This window comes from Beta vulgaris, chromosome 8, assembly GCF_026745355.1.
Source record: "Beta vulgaris subsp. vulgaris cultivar EL10 chromosome 8, EL10.2, whole genome shotgun sequence".
Classification (NCBI taxonomy): domain Eukaryota; kingdom Viridiplantae; phylum Streptophyta; class Magnoliopsida; order Caryophyllales; family Amaranthaceae; genus Beta; species Beta vulgaris.
The window spans coordinates 42,002,402-42,024,976 of NC_079209.1; the positions used below are offsets into that span (position 1 = coordinate 42,002,402).

Sequence of the window (22,575 nt, forward strand, 5' to 3'; positions counted from 1 at the left end):
ATGGCAGATGACCGACAAAGAAAATTCTCCCAGATGATCGCTCACCTGAGAGAAGCCAGACCCTAGCTTACCCTGAGGCTGTTTTACTCACCAACCTAATTGAGCCAGAATTTAGAGGAGAGGTACCTGTCATCTTTTGATTTTCACTTCTATGATTGTAAATTTTAAAGTATTGACTATTGACCCTGTTACAAAAGTTGCATTACTCGTTTTTTATCTTAATAAAGGTGGTATGTGGCCAGTGGTCTAAATCTTGCAACTGATGAATCATATCTAATTAAGTTATCATGCTAGAACTTTGTCACAGATCTTAGCTCAGTAGAAGGAATATATCATACTTGTTGGAATATGGTGATAATAAGGTTTCCAGATCTGATGAGTACACTGGTTTTTTGAAGATAACCCAGTGTCTCTTATCTTTTGAAGTAGGAATTTTCGTAAAGCAAATAATTTATGCTTGGACTCTGTTGTCTGTACTCATTTTGTAAGTTGAGCTGGCTATAATCTTTCGCAGACGCAGAAGTCGGTCAAGCTCCCCCCATCGTCGTAAAAGCCATTCACCTGTAAGGCGTCGTAAGAGTCGTTCTCCAACAACACGGCATTACAGGACAAAGAAAAGTAGAAGTTCGTCTCGCTCTCCTCCAAGTAAGTCCCGCAGTCCAAGTGTTGCATCAGCTGAGCGCAAGGAAGCCAAAAAGAAACAGAAAAAGGAAGAAGAAGAAAAGAAAAGGTAGTTGCAGTAATGCGTAAATTATGCTTCAAATATCTAACCCTCATCTGGTCTAGTTGTTATTCTGCAAGTCTACGGTCTGCATACTTCCTTACTGTCAACTGATTATGAAAATGTCTGTGAACACAAGGATTCCGCACAAGCTGGTGATTCATTTGTCATCTGATTCTTTTTGAAGTCTGGGTTAGTGTATCAGAAAAGAAATCACTCATTTTTTTCTTCATATTGTTGTAAATATTCTCTGTTTCTACATCTATTTGCTTGTACTTTCAGTCTGTTGGCTTTTGGTTTTGCCTTCGTGTAAATTCTGCTTCCTTCCTTCATGTCTTTGCTTTCGTGTTGGACCTTTCTGTGTAGCTATCTGTCTGGTTAGCAGCAGACTTCTTCCATATCTTATGAGCTGATTCTGACATGTGCTTCTCTTGGATTTATAATTATAAATATGCTACAGGTTGCTTGAGCTTTGACTCTGGTGAACCTGTTACGCAAGTGAATGACAGAAAATGATTGGAACGATGACAGACCTAGCTAGCTAAGCTAGCTATACTTAATTGTTTTGTTAATGTAAACATTGTAAACCAATGACACATATATTTTATTGTATTTATTAAGTTCTGGAATGCTTCTCATGTTTCTTGATCCCATGTGCTCAATGGAGCATAGGGAAGAAGAGGGGAAGAATTTGAGACATGTATAAAAGTTGGAGCTATGCTTTATTGTTTTGTTGATGTAAACCAATAAATCATAGATTTTGTTACAGTTGATACATTTCTTGGCTACTCATGTATTCAGCCGTGATTTTTTGGCTCCTGTTATAAGTTGGGATTTTTGTTTCGTTTTCTCGTGTTTTGCAGACTTGTTACTCATGCTGCTGGCCAGCAGGGGTAGTAGGTCTGAATTTTTTTTTATAACAAAAGTTCAAATGCTCCGGTTGTTAAGGAAAAACCGGAGCATTTAAAAACAAATGCTCGGGTTTACAACCGGAGCATTTGTACAATGTACAAATGCTCGTAAAACATTTGCTACGCGTTAAATACGGAGCATTTGGGGCCTAAACAACCGGAGCATTTGAAGTTTTATCTACTAGTGACGGTTGCGTTTTTGGACTAAAAACGCATCCTTTCTTCAAGTGAAAGGCTGCGTTTTTAGTTCAAAAACGCAGCCCTTTTCGACCAAAAAAAATAAAAAATTGAAATGATGTAGTTTGATAAAGCAGCAGCAACAACCAATGGCGTGTAATATAAAACTTCAATCCAGAAATTAAAATTTAGATTTTTATTGATTCTGATGAATATCATACAACCAAAATACTGTAATATACAACTGAAATTAAATAACAGATATAACAAAACAATTTCAATCTTTAACCTAAATCTTTAAATGCTAACTTGAACTTCAGCTTCTAACTTTAAATTGAACTTGAACTTCCATCTTCAACTTAAATCTGTAAAAACCAAAATCAGAACAGAAGCAATGAACCCAAAAAATTCAGAAAATGGAGAGTATTTTTAAGAAAAAAAATCCACAAATTAAATACAAACGAAAATAAACAAAAATAAAAAAAAAGAACGAACGAAAATACAAAAGAGAAAAATTATAGATATAAAATTACATGAACATTAATAAAAACAAACATCAAGAAATTATAGATCTGAAAAACGAATAATCATCATTTGATTTCGACGACAACGAAAAGATGGCCAGAGTTCGACGAGGAACAGCCCGGCGCGGCAAGGTCAACGAATGACGACGACGAAAGGTCAACGAATGACGAACGACAAACCCTTGCAGCGTGAAGGAGGGAATTTTTAGAGATTAAATCTGTCGACAATCAAGTGTCAAGAGTGTTGAGATTGAAATCGAAAATTCGAAATCGAATTCGAAATTGAAAAGTTAGGGATCTGAAAAGTTAGAGAGAAAGTGTATGTAATAGCCCTAATTTTAAGAGCATTTATTTAAGAGTTAATTATAATTATTAACTTAATTATGTTCCAAAAATTATTATTTTACTTGAGTTGTGGAATGTGATTTTTATTTGTCGTGTTGTAATTGATGAGTCATATTAAAATAGGCATTTCATGATGCATTTAGGTTGCATTTTAGGATCATTTAGTTGCATTCTTGGTCCATAATTGCATATAGTTACTTAAGTTGAGAAGATATTACTCTTGTGTGTGTTTTCGGTGTTTTTGATAGTTTTCAGGTATTGAGAACACAATTGGAGTATTATTGGACAAGCTTAAGCATGAGAAGCATTTAGGAAGGAGCTAAGTCAATTGAGAAGGCCAAAGGGCATCTTCAAGTCGGATTGCAACTCAAACATAGCGAAAACGTATTAAAAGAAGTATGGAAATTGAGTCATATGCACTATTTCGATCATAACTTATTATCCAGAGATCGGAATTCAGCGATTCCAGTGGGTTTGGAAACTAGACTTGAAGAGCTTTCCAACGGTATATTACACTCCCCGATACGACTTCTAGTTTGGGAGATATGGTCTTTGCAAGTTGACGCTGTTTTGCACCCCGAAAACCCGCGGCCGCGGGTTATTCCGGGTTTCCTAGTCGAATAAGGCTTTATCTTTTGATGAATTAGACTCTATTTTTCTAGTTGTTTTAGGAAATAGAAAGGTATAAAGACTCAAGGGAATATTATTATTTCCTACCTTATTTTCTATTTTGTTTTTTGGAGAATTAATTCATAAAAGATTAGAACTCTTTTTCTCTCAATTATTGAAAGAACCCTAGTTTTGCTTTTTCCCCAATTACATTGAATTTTCAATAGAAGCTTTGATTTTTGCAAGATTGGTTCTACAATTGGTATTATTTCTCTTCTCTTCTTATTCCTATTCAATCCTTTATTATTAATTCATGTTTGCTTATTTATTATGAATATGTTTTCCCCAATTATGATTGAGTAGTTTATTTCTAGGGTTTAGGGGGATCCATGATCAATTAGGAAGGGATGTTTATTAAAGTATTGATTTTTATTAATGCATGTTGATTCCTATTGAATGTTTTTATGTCTATTCAATCCAATTTGGCCAGATTTGATTGTTATAGTGTTGCAATATTAGGTTATGCGCCGAGAGGTATAAACTTGATATTAAGGCTAGTTTCAATAGGTAGAGTTGGTTTAATAAATTGCGAGAGCCTGTTAATACGTTCTATGATTGATTTAGACTTGAGAGAGCGAATCAATCTGTTTAACTGCATTATTAATTGTTGATTTTTGTGTTTCATCCCGAAATATTGATCATTGGTGAACCTATGCCCTAGACTTTTTATTTTGATAATTCTTGATAAGTTATAGTCTAGTTTAGTATAATTACTCACAAACACTCGTTCCTATACTCTAGATTTGACTGACAATTAGGAAAAGAACACTGTTTCTCTGTGGATTCGACCCTACTTCCCTGACTACTATTTGTTAGAGGACTTTAGGATTACTTTTGATAAGGTGATACGACTTTAGCCTGTCAAAATTTGGCGCCGTTGCCGGGGAAACGGTTTTGTTCCATTTTCTTTAATTGTTTTAGAGTCTAGATTATATACTCTCGTCTCAGAGAACACTTGTTCTTTGGGACAAAATCTCTTAATTGTTTGTTCTTTAGTTCTTCTATGCGCAGGAGTTTGAGTTCAGATTGCCTACAATTTGATCCTGAAATCGAAAGATCCTTTCATAGACAGAAAGAACTTTTCCAGACAGTTGCGAGATAATCCAAGGGAAGATAATCCTTTGGATTCTGACTCTGATTCTACCAGCATTGTCTCTATTGCTCCACCAGAATCAGAGATGGCTCGGAGGCTTACTGACTTTTCCCAACCCTCTTTGGCTGAACTTCCCAAGAGCAATCAAATGCCTGAAATCGAAGCTGTAAATTTCGAGATCAAACCTGCATTGCTAAACATGATCGAAAGAAAACAATTTGGTGGTGGACCTAATGAAGACCCAATCTTCATTATCAAGATTTCTGCCAATATTGCTCTACCATTAAGCAGCAGGGAGTGACACAAGATCAGATTCGGGAGATTCTTTTCCCATTTTCACTTCGAGACAAGGCAAAGATGTGGTACAATGGGATTAATCGAGCCACTCTTGGGATCACTGATTGGAATACCTTGGCTCTAGCTTTCTACAGAAAGTACTACCCTCCAGAGAAGACTGCTAGGTTGCGTAGTCAGATTACAAACTTCACCCAAGGGACTGATGAGTCTTTACATGAGGCATGGGAAAGATTTAAAGATCTTCAGAGAGAATGTCCCCATCATGGTCTACAAAAATGGTTCCTAGTTCAGGATTCTACAATGGTTTGGGGAACAACTCGAGACTTATCCTTGACTCTGCAGCAAATGGGAGATTCATGAAAACTGGAAATTGATGCTGCACATGATTTGATCGAGGAGATGGCTATCCACAACTCTCAATATGGTAATCCTCGAGGACTAGCTAACAAGGGTGGAAAGCATGAGATAGATTCTATATCCTATTAGCTGCACAGATGAATGCCATCAGCAATAAACTTGACAATATGCAGCTCTCCTCTCCTGCAAGTGTTGCTGCTTTGGGTACTACCTCCGAGATTATGTGTGATAATTGTGGCATAGTTGGACATTGGGCACAAGAGTGTCGGAGTTCTCTCGAACAAGTTAATGCTTTTCAAGCATATCGGCCGAACAACCCATACTCCAACACATACAATCCAGGATTGAGAAATCATCCTAACTTGTCTTACAAGAGCACTAATGTCCTGAATCCTCCTGCACCACAACCACAAGCACAACAATTGAACCAAGGTACTACCAACAACCTTCCCAACACCCTCCTGGTTTCTCTAGACCACCTTTCAATCCATCTCAACAAGCACCTCCTGCCGATCCAATGATGGTTGAGATGAGAAACATGATGCTACAAATGCAAAAGGATCGACAAGCTGATAAGGCACAAATTGAGTCCATTCTTGCTCACAATAAGATGTTGGAGAATCAGTTGGCACAATTGGCTACTTCGAACTCTACTCGACAACAAGGTGCTCTTCCAGCACAACCTGTTCAGCCTACAGATTCGGCAAATGCCATCACTCTCCGAAGTGGTTCTCACTACAATGGACCACCCATGCCTATTGATGATACTTTGAGCGTGAAAATGATGAGGAACAGGTCCCAGCTGAAGCTAAAAATGACAAGGAGAACTCTCAGCAAGCCACTGAACATGAAGAGACCAATGAAGCCAAAAAGCCTGCTATTGAGGTTCCTCCTATCAAACTTCCTTTCCCCAATCGTCACCTCAAGAGTAAGCTGGACAAGCAATTTGGTAAGTTTTTGGAAGTCGTCAAGAATCTTCAGGTAACAGTTCCTTTCACGGAATTAATTACTCAAGTGCCTGCTTATGCTAAATTTATGAAAGATATCTTGACTAGGAAAAGGGCTTTTAACGAGGTGGAGACAGTTGCTTTTACTGAAGAATGTAGTGCCATTTTACAAAATAAATCTCCACCAAAATTAAAAGACCCTGGTAGTTTCTCTATACCTTGTCACATTGGTAGTTTGTTCATTGATAAAGCTTTATGTGATTTGGGGGCTAGTGTGAGTGTTATGCCATTGTCTGTTTCCTCAAAATTGAATATGGGAAGTTTGAAAGTTACCAATATTACTCTACAAATGGCGACCGTTCTGTTAAATACCCCCTAGGTATTTTAGAGGATGTACCTGTTAGAGTAGGTAAATTTTTTATTCCCGTGGACTTTGTTGTACTTGATATGGAGGAAGATAGGCAAATTCCAATCATTTTGGGTAGGCCATTCCTTCATACTGCTGGTGCTGTCATTGATGTGAAAAATGGTAAGCTTACACTATCTGTTGGAGATGATGAGGTCACTTTTAATCTGAGCACTGCTTTGAAAAGTCCTATGCTAGAGGAAAAGTGCTATAGTATTGATGTGGTTGATTGTAATTTGCCATGATAACATGCCCCAAGCTCTCTATGGAGATCCCTTGGAGGCGGTACTTTGTCTTGATTCTTCCACAGGTGATGGCAGTATATGGAGCGATGAAGTAGATGCTATTGAGAGGATGCTAGCAAGTGAAGAATCTGACCTTGATGGATGCCAACAGGTAAAGAGGTTCGATCGATCTGTGTGCAATGTTGAGGTAAAGAAACCCGAACTTAAACCTCTCCCCTCTCACTTGAAGTATGTCTTTTTAGATGAGCAAGAGTTAGATCCTGTAATTGTCAGTGCTGCACTCGATGATAGCCAACTTTCCAAACTTCTAGTTGTTCTGAAAAATCACAAGAAGGCTATAGGGTACAGTATTGATGATTTGAAGGGTATTAGCCCCGATTTTTGTATGCACAGGATACACCTCGAGGATGACCATAAGCCTGCATTCAACCACAAAGGAGATTGAACCCAAACATGCAGGAAGTGGTCAAGAAAGAGGTGATGAAACTACTCGATGCAGGTATTATCTACCCTATTGCTGACTCTAAGTGGGTAAGTCCTGTCCAAGTAGTACCGAAAAAAGGTGGCATGACTGTTGTGAAAAATGAAAAGAATGAGTAATCCCTACTAGAACTGTGACTGGATGGCGTATGTGTATAGACTATAGGAGACTCAACATGGCCACTAAAAAGGACCACTTCCCTCTACCTTTTATTGACCAAATGCTTGAACGGTTGGCTTGTCATAAATACTTTTGCTATTTGGATGGGTATTCAGGTTTCTTCCAAATTCCCATTCATCCTGATGATCAAGAAAAGACCACATTCACATGCCCTTATGGCACTTTTGCATATCGTAGAATGCCCTTTGGTTTGTGTAATGCCCCTGCCACCTTTCAACGCTGCATGATGAGTATCTTTTCTGAGTTCATCGAGTCTATCATGGAAGTCTTTATGGATGATTTTAGTGTGTATGGTTCCACGTTCGATACATGCTTAGTTAACTCACTAAAGTCCTGAAAAGATGTGAAGAGTGTCATTTGGTCTTAAACTGGGAAAAGTGTCATTTCATGGTGACTGAAGGAGTTGTCTTAGGCCATATTGTTTCTGATAGGGGCATCCAAGTTGATCGAGCTAAGGTCCAAGTGATTGAGCAATTACCCCCACCAGCTAATGTTAAAGGGGTACGAAGCTTCCTTGGTCATGCGGGATTTTATCGCCGTTTTATCAAGGATTTTTCGAAAATTGCTAAACCACTGACCAACTCCTTCTTAAGGATGCTCCATTTGTTTTTACTGATGAGTGTCTTGAGTCTTTTGACAGGATCAAGCAAGCTTTAATAACTGCACCTATTATCCGCTCTCCGATTGGGAACTCCCTTTCGAGATAATGTGTGACGCCAGTGATTATGCGGTTGGAGCAGTACTTGTCAACGTAAGGATAAGGTCTTGCATGCAATCTACTATGCTAGCAAGACATTGGACGAGGCTCAAGTCAACTATGCTACTACAGAAAAGGAGCTTTTGGCTATTGTCTATGCTTTAGAGAAGTTCAGATCTTATCTGATTGGCTCTAAAGTTATTATCTACACTGATCATGCGCTTTGAAGTACCTTCTTCTAAGAAGGAAGCTAAGCCTAGGCTCATTCGATGGATTCTCTTGCTCAAGAGTTCGACATAGAAATTCGTGATAAGAAGGGCGCAGAGAACGTAGTTGCAGACCACCTGTCAAGGATCAGGCATGAAGATGGTATGAACTCAACTCCTATAGATGATTCTTTTCCTGACGATCATTTATATGCAGTCAACAGCACAGATTCCTTGGTTTGCCGACTACGCCAATTACTTGGTAGGCGGTGTGACCCCTCCTGATATGTCCTACCAACAGAAGAAAAGGTTCCTCCATGATGTTAAATTCTACTTTTGGGATGATCCTCACTTGTTTCGTGAATGTTCAGATGGTCTTTTTCGAAAATGTATACCTGAATGGGAGGTCAAGGGAGTCCTGAATCGTTGCCATAACTCACCGTATGGAGGGCATCATGGCCCTTCCAGGACTGTTGCAAAGCTCCATGAGTCGGGTTTCTTTTGGCCGACAATGTTCAAGGATGCACAATCTTTCATCATGTCATGTGACGCTTGCCAGAGGACCGGCAATATTTCGAGAAGGCATGAGATGCCCCAAACCGGTATTCTAGAAGTTGAAATCTTCGATGTTTGGGGTATTGACTTTATGGGACCGTTCCCCTCCTCCAATGGAAAATTGCTACATATTGGTTGCTGTGGATTATGTCTCTAAGTGGGTTGAAGCCGTGGCATCTCCTACTAATGATTCTAAGGTAGTCATAGCTTTGTTCAAGAAGATCATATTTCCAAGGTTTGGGGTCCCACGAGCTGTGATTAGTGATGGAGGCTCCCATTTTCATGAACGACATTTAGACACCCTTTTGAAGAAATATGGAGTCTACCATCGTACTGGATTAGCATACCATCCTCAAACAAGTGGGCAAGTAGAGGTTTCAAACCGCGAAATTAAGTCCATTCTTGAGAAGGTAGTTGCAAGGTCTAGGAAGGATTGGAGCACGAAATTAGATGACACACTCTGGGCTTATAGAACTGCATTCAAGACGCCTATTGGTACTTCACCGTATAGGCTTGTGTATGGGAAAGCGTGCCACCTCCCGTTGAATTAGAATATAAAGCTTTTTGGGCGATCAAGGAGCTTAATATGGATCAAAAGCTTGCAGGGGAGAAACGTCTTCTACAACTCAATGAGCTTGATGAGTTTCGGTTGCTAGCGTATATAGTGCACGAGTATACAAGGAGAAAACCAAGAAGTGGCATGACAAAAAGATCCTCCCTCGGGAGTTCACGATTGGAGATAAGGTTTTACTCTATAACTCTAGGCTAAAAATCTTTCCTGGAAAGTTAAAGTCTAGATGGACAGGCCCTTTCACAGTTACCAGAGTGAACATGTTCGGTTCTGTCGAGATTATGAATGAAAAAGGTGAAAGTTTCAAGGTGAATGGTCAACGTCTGAAGTTGTACTATGAAGGCGCTCCTGTGGGTCTAGTTGAGGTACTCTACCTCCAAACACCTACCTCTACTAGTCATTGAAAAGAGGTAAACGATCGTGCGGGACCTGCATAAACCAGCGCTATTCGGTAGGCAACCCGAATCTCTAACTCTTCTCTTTCCCTTTACTCTTCATTTATCTAAACAAAAAGAAAAGAACAAAAATATTTGCATATTGAATTCACTTGAATTCAATTTATTTTTCATTTTTTTTGTGTGTTTTTGAATCCACTTGAATTCGTTTCTTAATTTTTAGTTTAGTTACTTTCTTTTAGTTTTTGAATTCACTTGAATTCTATCTTCATTTTTTAGACTAACCATGCTAACAAGTGTTGTTTAGTGGTTTTGGTGTGCTATCTTTGACCCTAGGTGGAACCACAAGCTCCAACATGCACCCCGCGGGAATTCGGCTCTCTTATCACCCATTTTCCTCCAACCCGCGGGGTTGATCCCGCACCCGCGGCCAAAAAAGCTTCCCACCACCCACATATTCTGTCCGCCCGCAGCCATGAATCCCGCGCCCGCGGGATTTCGAACCCCTCCCCACTTGACAAAACCCGCGCCCACAGCACAAACCCCCCCACATCACCAGGCTGCTGTCCACCCGCGGGATGACTCCCGCGCCCGCGGGATTTCAAACCACGCGACCGCACCCCACGAAACCCCGCGCCCGCAGCTACCCACCCCCCCACTTCACCACGCACTTCTGTCCGCCCGCAGCCCCGACCCCGCGCCCGCGGGATTTCACAAGTCCAATTCTCCATCCGCCCAAACCAAAACCGAAAAAAAAAAAAAAATTACACCCCACCCTCAAACACTCTCTCCACCCCTCGACCCCACCAATCCTCTCGCCCACTCTCCCGGCCTCCTGTACCGACGATCGGCGGCGTCCGACCAGCCCCGACCGCGCCGGCCCTTCTCGCCCTCTACACTTTTCGACCCCCACACACTCTCACGCAAACCCTTCTCGCCCTCTACACTTTTCGACCCCCACACATCCTCGCCCTCAACCTCCCTCCTCTCGACCGCCGGGCGCAGCAGCCCTCCAGACCCGCCGGCGACACGATCCTTCCCATCCCCCACAAAACACCTTCCCCCTTTTTCCCATTCACATACACTTCAAACCCTAACCTTTCTCATTGAATTGGGGTTTCTTCTTGAAGGTGCTTTGAAATTTCAATTGGAAATCTTGGACACATATTTGGATTTTCTCAATCAAGTCTCCTACATCAATCACTCGTGTACTTCACGTGGTAGTAAGTTTTCGATTTGTTCATTTTCATTCCGAATTTTGAACACTTATTGTTTGTGCTTACTACTCATCTTTGATACTTGGTGGCTATTCAATGTTGTTTATTGTTGATCAATCTTGATTGTGGTTTCGATTGTGTTGAATTTACAATTGCAATTGACAATATTTTGGGTCCCTTGGTGGCGACAAATTGTTGAGATTGGATTAATGGGCATTACATTGGTTGTGTGGTGATTCTTGTGAAGTTGTTGTGATTGTTTTGTGGTGATTGTTCTTGGTTGTGTGCTCAAAAGCGTCATGAGATCCTCCGCGAGAGTCTTGTCTAAGCCTAAACCCATCTACAATCCCAATGAGCACTCACGCAAAATACAAAAGAAAACCCCCTCCAAACCACCTTCAAAGACCTCCACAACTTCAAAATCCAAAGCATCTAAAGTCACAACTTCTAAATCCACCACTTCCAAAGCCACCACATCCATTCCACCCCCTCCACCTTCACCCCCCCTCTCACCCTCCACTTCCCAAACACGCCTTGCTACACTTCAAAAGCGCACCATCGCCCCAACCCTCTATTTCTCTCTGCATGCCGTGAATAAGATAGGATTTGATTGGGCTTTTGAGTACATTGAGCAGACACATCATTGGGGCCGAGTATTCCGATTGAACGAGCGGATTTATCCTGAGCTCGTATTTGAATTTCTGGATTCCCTTGCAGTGGGAACGTCGAAAGGTGATGTAGTATTCACCCTTAAGGGTACCGAGCATATCATGTCTTGGGATGAGATAAATATTCTTTTTGGTTAGCCTACAGGGGGGCATGTCGGTCCATCTACCTTCATGCAATTACAAGATGGTTCCAGTTGTGATAAATTTGATCCCATCTCCTTTTGGAAGCAGATTACTGGGCGTTCTGATTGGGCATCGGGTTCTAGCAAAACCTCATCTATTGGTTGTCCTGCTCTCCGCCTGCTCCACCGCTTTATACTTCAACTTTTCTGTCCCAAAGCAGAATCAGGGCAAGTCACTCTACAAGATTTGAAACTTCCGTGGTTTCTTTCTATGTCTCCCGCGACTATGCACGGCAAATTGAACTTTGCCAAGTTTCTTATGGGTGGATTTCTTTGGGAGCGGGATGTTAAAAAGGGTGATATCTCCATGGGTGGGTTTGTTTCTGTGTTTGCTCTGGATAGAGGCATCGATTTAGCCTCTAAAGTGACTTCTTCCTCCACCAACCTCCTTAACACCACCGCTATGGATCGATATGGATGGCTCGTCCACCAAGCTAAGAACAGGTATCTCTGGTTCGTTAAGCCTTGTCATTCCACAGAAAAGCGCATCATCTACGATATTCTACCTAATGCTCATCCTAGGATTCTAGTGTTTGGTTGTGGAATCCCGTGCTATCTCTGAAACTATAGAGGTAGGCGACAAGGTTCAGGGGACATTCCCGTGCCCTCATTGTGTTGCATTATCAGCCCCAGTCATCTCATCTCTCCACACTCGAAGCACCCCCACCTCCAGTTCTCCGAGGACCCCTCGTTCCAGCACTACTGTGTCTCCTGAGAGCATGGAAGCCCGTTTCAGTCGCTTCATGAGTTCTTTTGCATCATTTCAGACGACGATATTATCTCGTCTCAAGACCGTTGAGCGTCATATGGAGGACCTTCGTGCCGAGGTCCGTGATCTACGTCGGCCGCTAGACGCTTCTGGCCCATCGCTTCTGGCGTCGACACTACTCCTGAGCCATCCTCGATGGACGAAGCTCCCGTTGCGTGAGCTTTCCTTTTTCCCTTTCCTTACTTTTACACAGTGAGACACTGTGCTGTATTTAGCTTGGGGGAGGGATATTCTATCCTTTATTGCTTTCTAGTGTAGTTTTTATTGCTTTGTAGTTGTTACACGCTTTTGCCTGTTCATTAGGAATAGGATTTTACGTGTAACCAAAAAAATGTACTGCTTTCTTAGTTGCATTTTAGATAGATCATTTCATTATGGTTTTCATATATGGGACTATTGTTGGCACACCTTCGAGAATTTTGTGGATATCTCTACTAAAGCTCTACAGCTTTGTTGTACAGTGGTTTCATGATTCTTCATAGCATAATTGTGATACGATTGATTGGCTGTGGTAAGACTGTTTGATCTCTCTGGCTGGCTTTAACTTTACTGTGCAGACAAAATTGACCCATGTGAGCTTCTGTGCCTAATAAACTGACGAATCTGTGTCAGTTATGTTCTTTCATGAGTGATTAGTTCCTCAGTTGATGTATTGATCTTGATTTTGACCTGGTACTCCTTGATACTTGATTTGTACACTATTTGATATGATTGAGGCGTTCATTTCATGATTTTAGCTCCAGAGTTCTATTTATTTACATATTTCCCGTCTCTAGCCCCGCTGAGCTTTCTTGACCCTTGCTTGCTACTTTCACCCATATTACAACCCTTAACCTCATTTGATTATTGTCCCAAGCCTAGCTTGGGGGAGCAAGTGTTAGTTTTGGTCATACTGTATTACATGGATGTAGTTAATGCATGGTTTTGTTGAAGGAAAGTGTTATTAATGAGCTTTATCATCGATTTCGAATGTGGTGCAAAGAGATTTTGGCAATATGAAAAAGAGTGAAGAAAAAGAAATGAAAGAACAAAGAAAGTGAACATATTTTGAAAGAAAAGTGAAGAGGTTATATATGGGTTACTATGCATGAAAGATATTGTGGTGATATTTTGGTAATGATGGTGTTATATGAAGTTGTGATGAATGCCTTGTTAGGCCGTTTTACATTGATATTTGCTCCCCTTCTTGGCTTTTCCACCACATTTCCCAAAATATGATCCATACCCTTAACCCTAGCCTCATTACAACCCTTGAAAGTCCTCTTGATCTTTGTGTGTTACATTTTTCGTGTTGAAAGTGAGTCAAAGGTCAAAGTTAAAGAGTACTGCTTCTTCTGAGTTGATATATATAGGTTGAGATCGTTGAGTGTCATTGATTTTTTTCCCTAAACACAAGAGAGTATTAGTTCACATATCTATAGTGAGGTCTGTCAAGTTTTGTTAAGTCCAGCTTGGGGGAAAGGGTTTGTGGTAAGATTGTCGAGTTGATTGGTCACATGACGTGCTATGCGGCTTTGTTTCATTGTACTCGATGCTTGTTCATATAGGATTGATATCTCCGTGTTTTGGATTGTGTGCTTGACCCTGTTTTAGTCCCATATTGTAGGTTATCATTTTCTTCCCGTGTCTATTGTTTGATTGCTTGAGGACAAGCAACAGTTTAGCTTGGGGGAGTTTGATGAGTCATATTAATATAGGCATTTCATGATGCATTTAGGTTGCATTTTAGGATCATTTAGTTGCATTCTTGGTCCATAATTGCATATAGTTACTTAAGTTGAGAAGATATTACTCTTGTGTGTGTTTTCGGTGTTTTTGATAGTTTTCAGGTATTGAGAACACAATTGGAGTATTATTGGACAAGCTTAAGCATGAGAAGCATTTAGGAAGGAGCTAAGTCAAATGAGAAGTCCAAAGGGCATCTTCAAGTCGGATTGCAACTCAAACATAGCGGAAACGTATTAAAAGAAGTATGGAAATTAGTCATGTGCACTATTTTGATCATAACTTATTATCCAGAGATCGGAATTCAGCGATTCCAGTGGGGTTGGAAACTAGACTTGAAGAGCTTTCCAACGGCATATTACACGCCCCATACGACTTCTAGTTTGGGAGATATGGTCTTTGCAAGTTGACGCTGTTTTGCAGCCCGAAAACCCGCGGCCGCGGTTATTCCGGGTTTCCTAGTCGAATAAGGCTTTATCTTTTGACGAATTAGACTCTATTTTTCTAGTTGTTTTAGGAAATAGAAAGGTATAAAGACTCAAGGGAATATTATTATTTCCTACTTATTTTCTATTTTGTTTTTTAATTAATTCATTAAAGATTAGAACTCTTTTTCTCTCAATTATTGAAGAACCCTAGTTTTGCTTTTTCCCAATTACATTGAATTTTCAATAGAAGCTTTGATTTTTGCAAGATTGGTTCTACAATTGGTATTATTTCTCTTCTCTTCTTATTCCTATTCAATCCTTTATTATTAATTCATGTTTGCTTATTTAATTATGAATATGTTTTCCCCAATTATGATTGAGTAGTTTATTTCTAGGGTTTAGGGGGATCCATGATCAATTAGGAAGGGATGTTTATTAAAGTATTGATTTTTATTAATGCATGTTGATTCCTATTGAATGTTTTTATGTCTATTCAATTCAATTTGGCCAGATTTGATTGTTATAGTGTTGCAATATTAGGTTATGCGCCGAGAGGTATAAACTTGATATTAAGGCTAGTTTCAATAGGTAGAGTGGTATTAATAAATTGCGAGAGCCTGTTAATACCGTTCTATGATTGATTTAGACTTGAGAGAGCGAATCAATCTATTTAATTGCATTATTAATTGTTGATTTTTGTGTTTCATCCCGAAATATTGATCATTGGTGAACCTATGCCCTAGACATTTTTATTCTTGATAATTCTTGATATAGTTATAGTCTGGTTTAGTATAATTACTCACAAACACTCGTTCTTATACTCTAGATTTGACTGACAATTAGGAAAAGAACACTGTTTCTCTGTGGATTCGACCCTACTTCCCTGACTACTATTTGTTAGAGGACTTTAGGATTATTTTTGATAAGGTGATTCGACTTTAGCCTGTCAGTAATTTATTTATTTATTTAATTATATGAGATTATTTTTTTTATTATTATTATTATCTTGGGTCTTGTGCAATTAGTTGAGCGGTATTTCGCAAATTGGAAAATCAAGGTTGGTTTCCTTCTCGAACCACTCTCGAACCACCCAGCCCTTTTGTTATGTTTATCCGTTAATGAAACCAAATCACCCCCCCTTGTCATTTTGTCGGTTTAGTGAAACATAACCCAAACTCTTAAGAAATCCAATCTTATTCATTTCTTCTTCCCCGTGAAAACCCATTTCATCCAAAACCCCAATTCTCCTCTGCGTCGCTGTCGTCACTAAAGCTCGCCGGAGCTCCTCTCGTATGCACTGTTGTTCGGCCGTTTTCTTCCCACCGAAGCTGCGTGTGGTCTTCCTTTTCTCTCTGTCTCTCGTCGCTCTCTGGTGGTTCACGGTCGATGTTGTCGCTCGCCGGTGAAAGCCAATCGTCGCGGAGTTGTTGTTGCTGCTGCTGCCGTGGTTTTCCCTCCCCTGTTCTGGTTCGCTGCTGCTCTCCCCGCCGTGTATTGCTGGTGTTATTGGTGGTGCTTCTCGACAGGGGTTAGGTGTTCTCTTTCTTTCTTCTGGTTATTATTGCTACTCTTTGTTGTTGCTGTTGTTGCATCGTTGTTATTGGGGTTTTTGTTGTTCGTGGTTGTTGTTGTTGGTGGGTTTCGTTGCTCCTTTGTGCTATTATGTTGGTGCACTTCTTTCTTCTGCAATTGCTGATTTAAGAACTCTATTATGGGTCAGGTACAACTTGTTTCTATTTTGTTTTATCTCATATTACTTGCTAGCAATTTGTGGTGAAGTGAATTGTTTAGGAGTTTAATTATGGAGTATAGTTTCATTGAGAGGAGTTGTGGTGGTAGTGTTGTTGGGTGGTGGTTGTTCGGTTATTGTGATTGATATTGTGCGGTTGGAGTTAATATATTTGAAGATAAGGTAGAAGTTATAAAATTAGTTAGTTTCTATTTGCGGGAATTAGTTTGATTAACATAGTGGTTGTATTAAGAAAAGTTAATTAGATTAGTTATTGATTATTGTTATTTTTGTGAGGTAAATTATTTTGGAGTTCAAGTTAGAGTTGGCGATCAATTGCCCATGATTATTCTTGGTGGTGAATTACTAAGGAATCAGTGATGTGTATAAGGTAACTTTTATGTTCAGTAAAATAATTTACTCATGCCCATGTGTGTGGATCTTTGTTCTGTTTTGTAAATAACTTCGTACTATGGCCATAGATATGAATGTGATGATGAAATGTCATTGATTGATTATGAATACGAAAACTGTTTTGCTGGCTTAGTTTATGAACTGAAAATAGAAAGTGGGCAAGGTATGGGTGGAGGATGGTTACTCTTTGACCTGATACGGTCGGCTACGCTCCATAACGAACCTTGGGGGTAGTATTGCTGGGCTCCATAACGAACCTTGGAGGCAGCGTTTGTCCTTTGTCCAAAGCCTGTACTTGCCACTGATTGTTTAAGAAGTGAGCTATGCCAACGTTATACGAAATGAAAACGATTTGAGAAATAAAACATTTATAACGGGCTGAAGTAAAGGTTACGAGTTTTCCACTCATTTTGGAATTTTGTTTGTTTTGTATTTCTCCCCTTAATTTGCAGGTTTGATGTTCAGAGCTCAGAATTCAAAGTGGAGCAAGATCAAGGTGTCATAGTGGCTTAAGGATTAAGCTTGTATTTTAGATAGTTGGTTTGAGAACAGTTATTGATATTTTCGGTGTATAATATTTGGGAATATTGGTTGAGATATTGGTGTAATTAAGGATATTTTTCCGCTGCAAAGTTAATTTACTTAAGAGTTAATTGTTGTTTATGATTGTCAAGTGTATTTCGCTAGCAGCTCGGAAGAGCGGGCTGTTACAAAGTGGTATCAGAGCTTGAGTAGTTTTTGGACACGTTGTGATCTCCATATCATAGTGTAACGGTTGGAAATAGGTTTAATGGATTGACTAAAGAGTTAGTTATAAATGAATCAAGCCGTATGAGTGTTGCGCTTATGCGTGTGCTATATGGATCCATTCATATGAATAAGTGATACTTGTGTGTATAATAGCTAATGTGTATAGCATTATCTTGTTATGACTTGATTTTCTTTGATATTATTTACTTTAAAATGTGTATTCCGAGAAAACTTATATGAATTGCTTTATTAAATGATTTTCAAACGAGATCTCTGCAAATGAGATGATTGAAATCCAATGCCAACAAGTTTGCCCCTTTTGCTCTTTGCTCCTTGATATTGCGCGCCAAGTCGGAGTAGAGATTTTCTTTGCTGCTTGTTTTCGCAAATCAAGTTGAAGTAGAGAACCAAAAGATGATGATAGAATGGAGGCTGGACGCCTAATGTCTTGCGAGCTAGAGTTTTTGGTTTTATGGGAATAATTGTTTGCAAGTTTCGAGGACGAAACTTTTGATAAGGGTGGTAGTATGTAATAGCCCTAATTTTAAGAGCATTTATTTAAGAGTTAATTATAATTATTAACTTAATTATGTTCCAAAAATTATTATTTTAGTTGAGTTGTGGAATGTGATTTTTATTTGTCGTGTTGTAATTTATTTATTTATTTAATTATATGAGATTATTATTATTATTATTATTATTATTATTATTATTATTATTATTATTATTATTATTATTATTATTATTATTATTATTATTATTATTATTATTATTATTATTATTATTATTATTATTATTATTATTATTATTATTATTATTATTATTATTATCTTGGGTCTTGTGCAATTAGTTGAGCGGTATTTCGCAAATTGGAAAATCAAGGTTGGTTTCCTTCTCGAACCACTCTCGAACCACCCAGCCCTTTTGTTATTTTTATCCGTTAATGAAACCAAATCACCCCCCCCCCTTGTTATTTTGTCGGTTTAGTGAAACATAACCCAAACTTTTAAGAAATCCAATCTTATTCATTTCTTCTTCCCCGTGAAAACCCATTTCATCCAAAACCCCAATTCTCCTCTGCGTCGCTGTCGTTACTAAAGCTCGCCGGAGCTCCTCTCGTATGCACTGTTGTTCGGCCGTTTTCTTCCCACCGAAGCTGCGTGTGGTGTTCCTTTTCTCTCTGTTTCTCGTTGCTCTCTGGTGGTTCGCGGTCGATGTTGTCGCTCGCCGGTGAAAGCCAATCGTCGCGGAGTTGTTGTTGCTGCTGCTGCCGTGGTTTTTCCCTCCCCTGTTCTGGTTCGCTGCTGCTCTCCCCGCCGTGTATTGCTGGTGTTATTGGTGGTGCTTCTCGACAGGGGTTAGGTGTTCTCTTTCTTTCTTCTGGTTATTGTTGCTACTCTTTGTTGTTGCTGTTGTTGCATCGTTGTTATTGGGGTTTTTGTGGTGGTGTTGTTCTTGTTGTTCGTGGTTGTTGTTGTTGGTGGGTTTCGTTGCTCCTTTGTGCTATTATGTTGGTGCACTTCTTTCTTCTGCAATTGCTGATTTAAGAACTCTATTATGGGTCAGGTACAACTTGTTTCTATTTTGTTTTATCTCATATTACTTGCTAGCAATTTGTGGTGAAGTGAATTGTTTAGGAGTTTAATTATGGAGTATAGTTTCATTGAGAGGAGTTGTGGTGGTAGTGTTGTTGGGTGGTGGTTGTTCGGTTACTGTGATTGATATTGTGCGGTTGGAGTTAATATATTTGAAGATAAGGTAGAAGTTATAAAATTAGTTAGTTTTTATTTGCGGGAATTAGTTTGATTAACATAGTGGTTGTATTAAGAAAAGTTAATTAGATTAGTTATTGATTATTGTTATTTTTGTGAGGTAAATTATTTTGGAGTTCAAGTTAGAGTTGGCGATCAATTGCCCATGATTATTCTTGGTGATGAATTACTAAGGAATCAGTGATGTGTATAAGGTAACTTTTATGTTCAGTAAAATAATTTACTCATGCCCATGTGTGTGGATCTTTGTTCTGTTTTCGTAAATAACTTCGTACTATGGCCATAGATATGAATGTGATGATGAAATGTCATTGATTGATTATGAATACGAAAACTGTTTTGCTGGCTTAGTTTATGAACTGAAAATAGAAAGTGGGCAAGGTATGGGTGGAGGATGGTTACTCTTTGACCTGATACGGTCGGCTACGCTCCATAACGAACTTTGGGGGTAGTATTGCTGGGCTCCATAACGAACCTTGGAGGCAGCGTTTGTCCTTTGTCCAAAGCCTGTACTTGCCACTGATTGTTTAAGAGAGTGAGCTATGCCAGCGTTATACGAAATGAAAACGATTTGAGAAATAAAACATTTATAACGGGCTGAAGTAAAGGTTACGAGTTTTCCACTCATTTTGGAATTTTGTTTGTTTTGTATTTCTCCCCTTAATTTGCAGGTTTGATGTTCAGAGCTCGGAATTCAAAGTGGAGCAAGATCAAGGTGTCATAGTGGCTTAAGGATTAAGCTTGTATTTTAGATAGTTGGTTTGAGAACGGTTATTGATATTTTCGGTGTATAATATTTGGGAATATTGGTTGAGATATTGGTGTAATTAAGGATATTTTTCCGCTGCAAAGTTAATTTACTTAAGAGTTAATTGTTGTTTATGATTGTCAAGTGTATTTCGCTAGCAGCTCGGAAGAGCGGGGTGTTACAGTGTATGTGTGTGTGAGAGAGAGGAGATCTGCTGTTTCACAAGTATCTAATTTAATGGTGACGAAGTGAAGTGAGGAGATTTGCGGTTGTTGTGGAAAGAGGGAGGAAGGAGGGTGAGAGAGAAGGACGTGAGAGAAGAGAGAATGAGGAGAGAGAATTTAATTGTGTTTATAGGGCTGCGTTTTTTAAAAACATAGCCCTATAAGCCATAAAGGGTTGCGTTTTTTAAAAAACCGCAGCCCTTCACTAAAAGGGTTGCGGTTTTCTTTAAAAACGCAGGCCTTCATAAAAGAAGGGTTGCGTTTTAGAGAAAACGCAACCCTTCTAGCGTAGCCCTTCCTTTTTTTTCCCTATTGATCCTTGCTACACAATAAATCAAAGGATTCCAATCCAACACATTTTATGCTTGTGCTACGATAGAATTACGCATTTTGATAATAATGCAATCCAATTCACAAGTCATACAACTAGGAAATTGTAATAGCCCATATTTTTAAGCATGTCTTAAATAAAGTAATTATGTTTATTAGTTTAATTAAGCTTTAATATCAATAAAAAATTTATTGAGAATTATTATTTTAAATACATTTATGTTAGTGTGAGTTTTAGTAAAATAAGATATTGACTAAGTGATTGTAAGCTTTAAAAAGAAGGGAAAAAAAATCACATTCCCTCATTTTATCTTCCCTCACCCGTGTCATCTACTCAAAGTAACACAACATCACTCTCTCTTCTTCGTGTCTTCTATTGAATCAGCCACAAACGATTTCAATTGGTATAAGGTAGACACGGGTCTACCATTAGGATGGTAGACACGGGCCAAAACGCAGCCCAAAATACATAAAACGCGCATTCATTAAGTGGACCGCGAATTCAATGAACAACAATTATTCTCTAATGAATATCGATCTCCAATATCTTGAATCTCCAATGAACACCGAAAAACATAAAACATGTTTTTTTGAATTCATTACTTTAATTTTCCCACACAAATTTTTAGAGACTTTCTCTCTCTTTTTCTCAAATACTCCAACATCTCTCTAACTTCTCTCATCAAATTCTTCAAATTTTTCATTTTCTTGCACAATTTTCGTACATGAAGATGAACACAACGAGTTGCAAAGAAAAATCGACAACATAAGGTATTAAATATATGCATTTGATAAGAAAAAATAACATTTTTTACTTTTTTGCACTTTTGTTTCTTATTTTTCCCCTCGTTTGTGGTGTAGATCTTGATGGTAGTTTGTGAAAAAATGAAAAATTCTTTGCAATTGATGTCACAATGAACGAATGAGAGAGCACAGTGAATGGAAGGGGTGAACGAGCTTGACATCAGGAAAAAAGGCAGCAAAAACCAGGTAATGTTCATTGTACTGTAAATATATGTTCATTGTATTATTATAATTACTCATTGAATTCGTGTTGGTCATATGTTTGTCGTATTTAGCCATATGTTTATTATATATTTGTTCATATGTTAGGTACATTTATTCATATATTTAGTGTGTGTTTGACACATATTAATTCATTAATAACATGAATTATGAGTTATGACATATGTTCACTGAAATAAATGTTGGTTAGATGTTTGTTGTATTTCAGTCATATGTTTATTATGTGTTTGTAATATATTCAATAAAATGACATGAATTAATGATAGGTTAATCATCATGTATTTGTCTATAAATGTTTGATATTTGTTCAAATGTTTTTTGTATGATTATATAATGTTAATTTATTGTTGCACATTTTTAGGCCAATGTTCATTGTATTACTAACATGTATTCACTAAAATCATTTTAGTCACATGGTTTTTATATTTGATCAAATATTTATTGTTTGTTCTAGAAGCATGTTCATTATATTATTATAATATGTTAATTATATGTATGAAAGATTATGTTTATTGTATTATAAACTTGATAATTTTTGTTTTAGCTATTGCTTCTTTCTTTCTTGTATCAGTTCAGTTTGTCTAGTTTGGACAACTAATGATACGTTACGGTCTCAAAATCTCACAAATCAAATCAATCAAGAATGGGAGGAAGCTCGAAAGCAATAATATATTTAGAATGAACTCAATAGTGTTTAGTTAGTAATAAATGTTCTTTTGTAAGACCTTGGTGTTCATATGAGATATACTGTATATTTTGGTTATATTTCTATCTTTGAGTACATACTACATCTTTTGTAATTACTTATTTTTCGAT

General features: G+C 38.5%; 1 long non-coding RNA gene and 1 other non-coding gene across 2 annotated transcripts; one reads left to right on the plus strand and one right to left on the minus strand.

Annotated features, from left to right (window-relative positions):
• Window positions 1-4,899: 4,899 nt before the first annotated feature.
• On the minus strand, window positions 4,900-5,006 carry LOC125492989 (small nucleolar RNA R71). Its single transcript, XR_007269374.2, has one exon. It is a non-coding gene; the product is annotated as a small nucleolar RNA R71 (small nucleolar RNA).
• A 13,628-nt stretch (window positions 5,007-18,634) lies between these two features.
• On the plus strand, window positions 18,635-20,313 carry LOC125492325 (uncharacterized). Its single transcript, XR_007268898.1, has 2 exons — window positions 18,635-19,625; window positions 20,103-20,313. It is a non-coding gene; the product is annotated as an uncharacterized LOC125492325 (long non-coding RNA).
• Window positions 20,314-22,575: the final 2,262 nt, after the last annotated feature.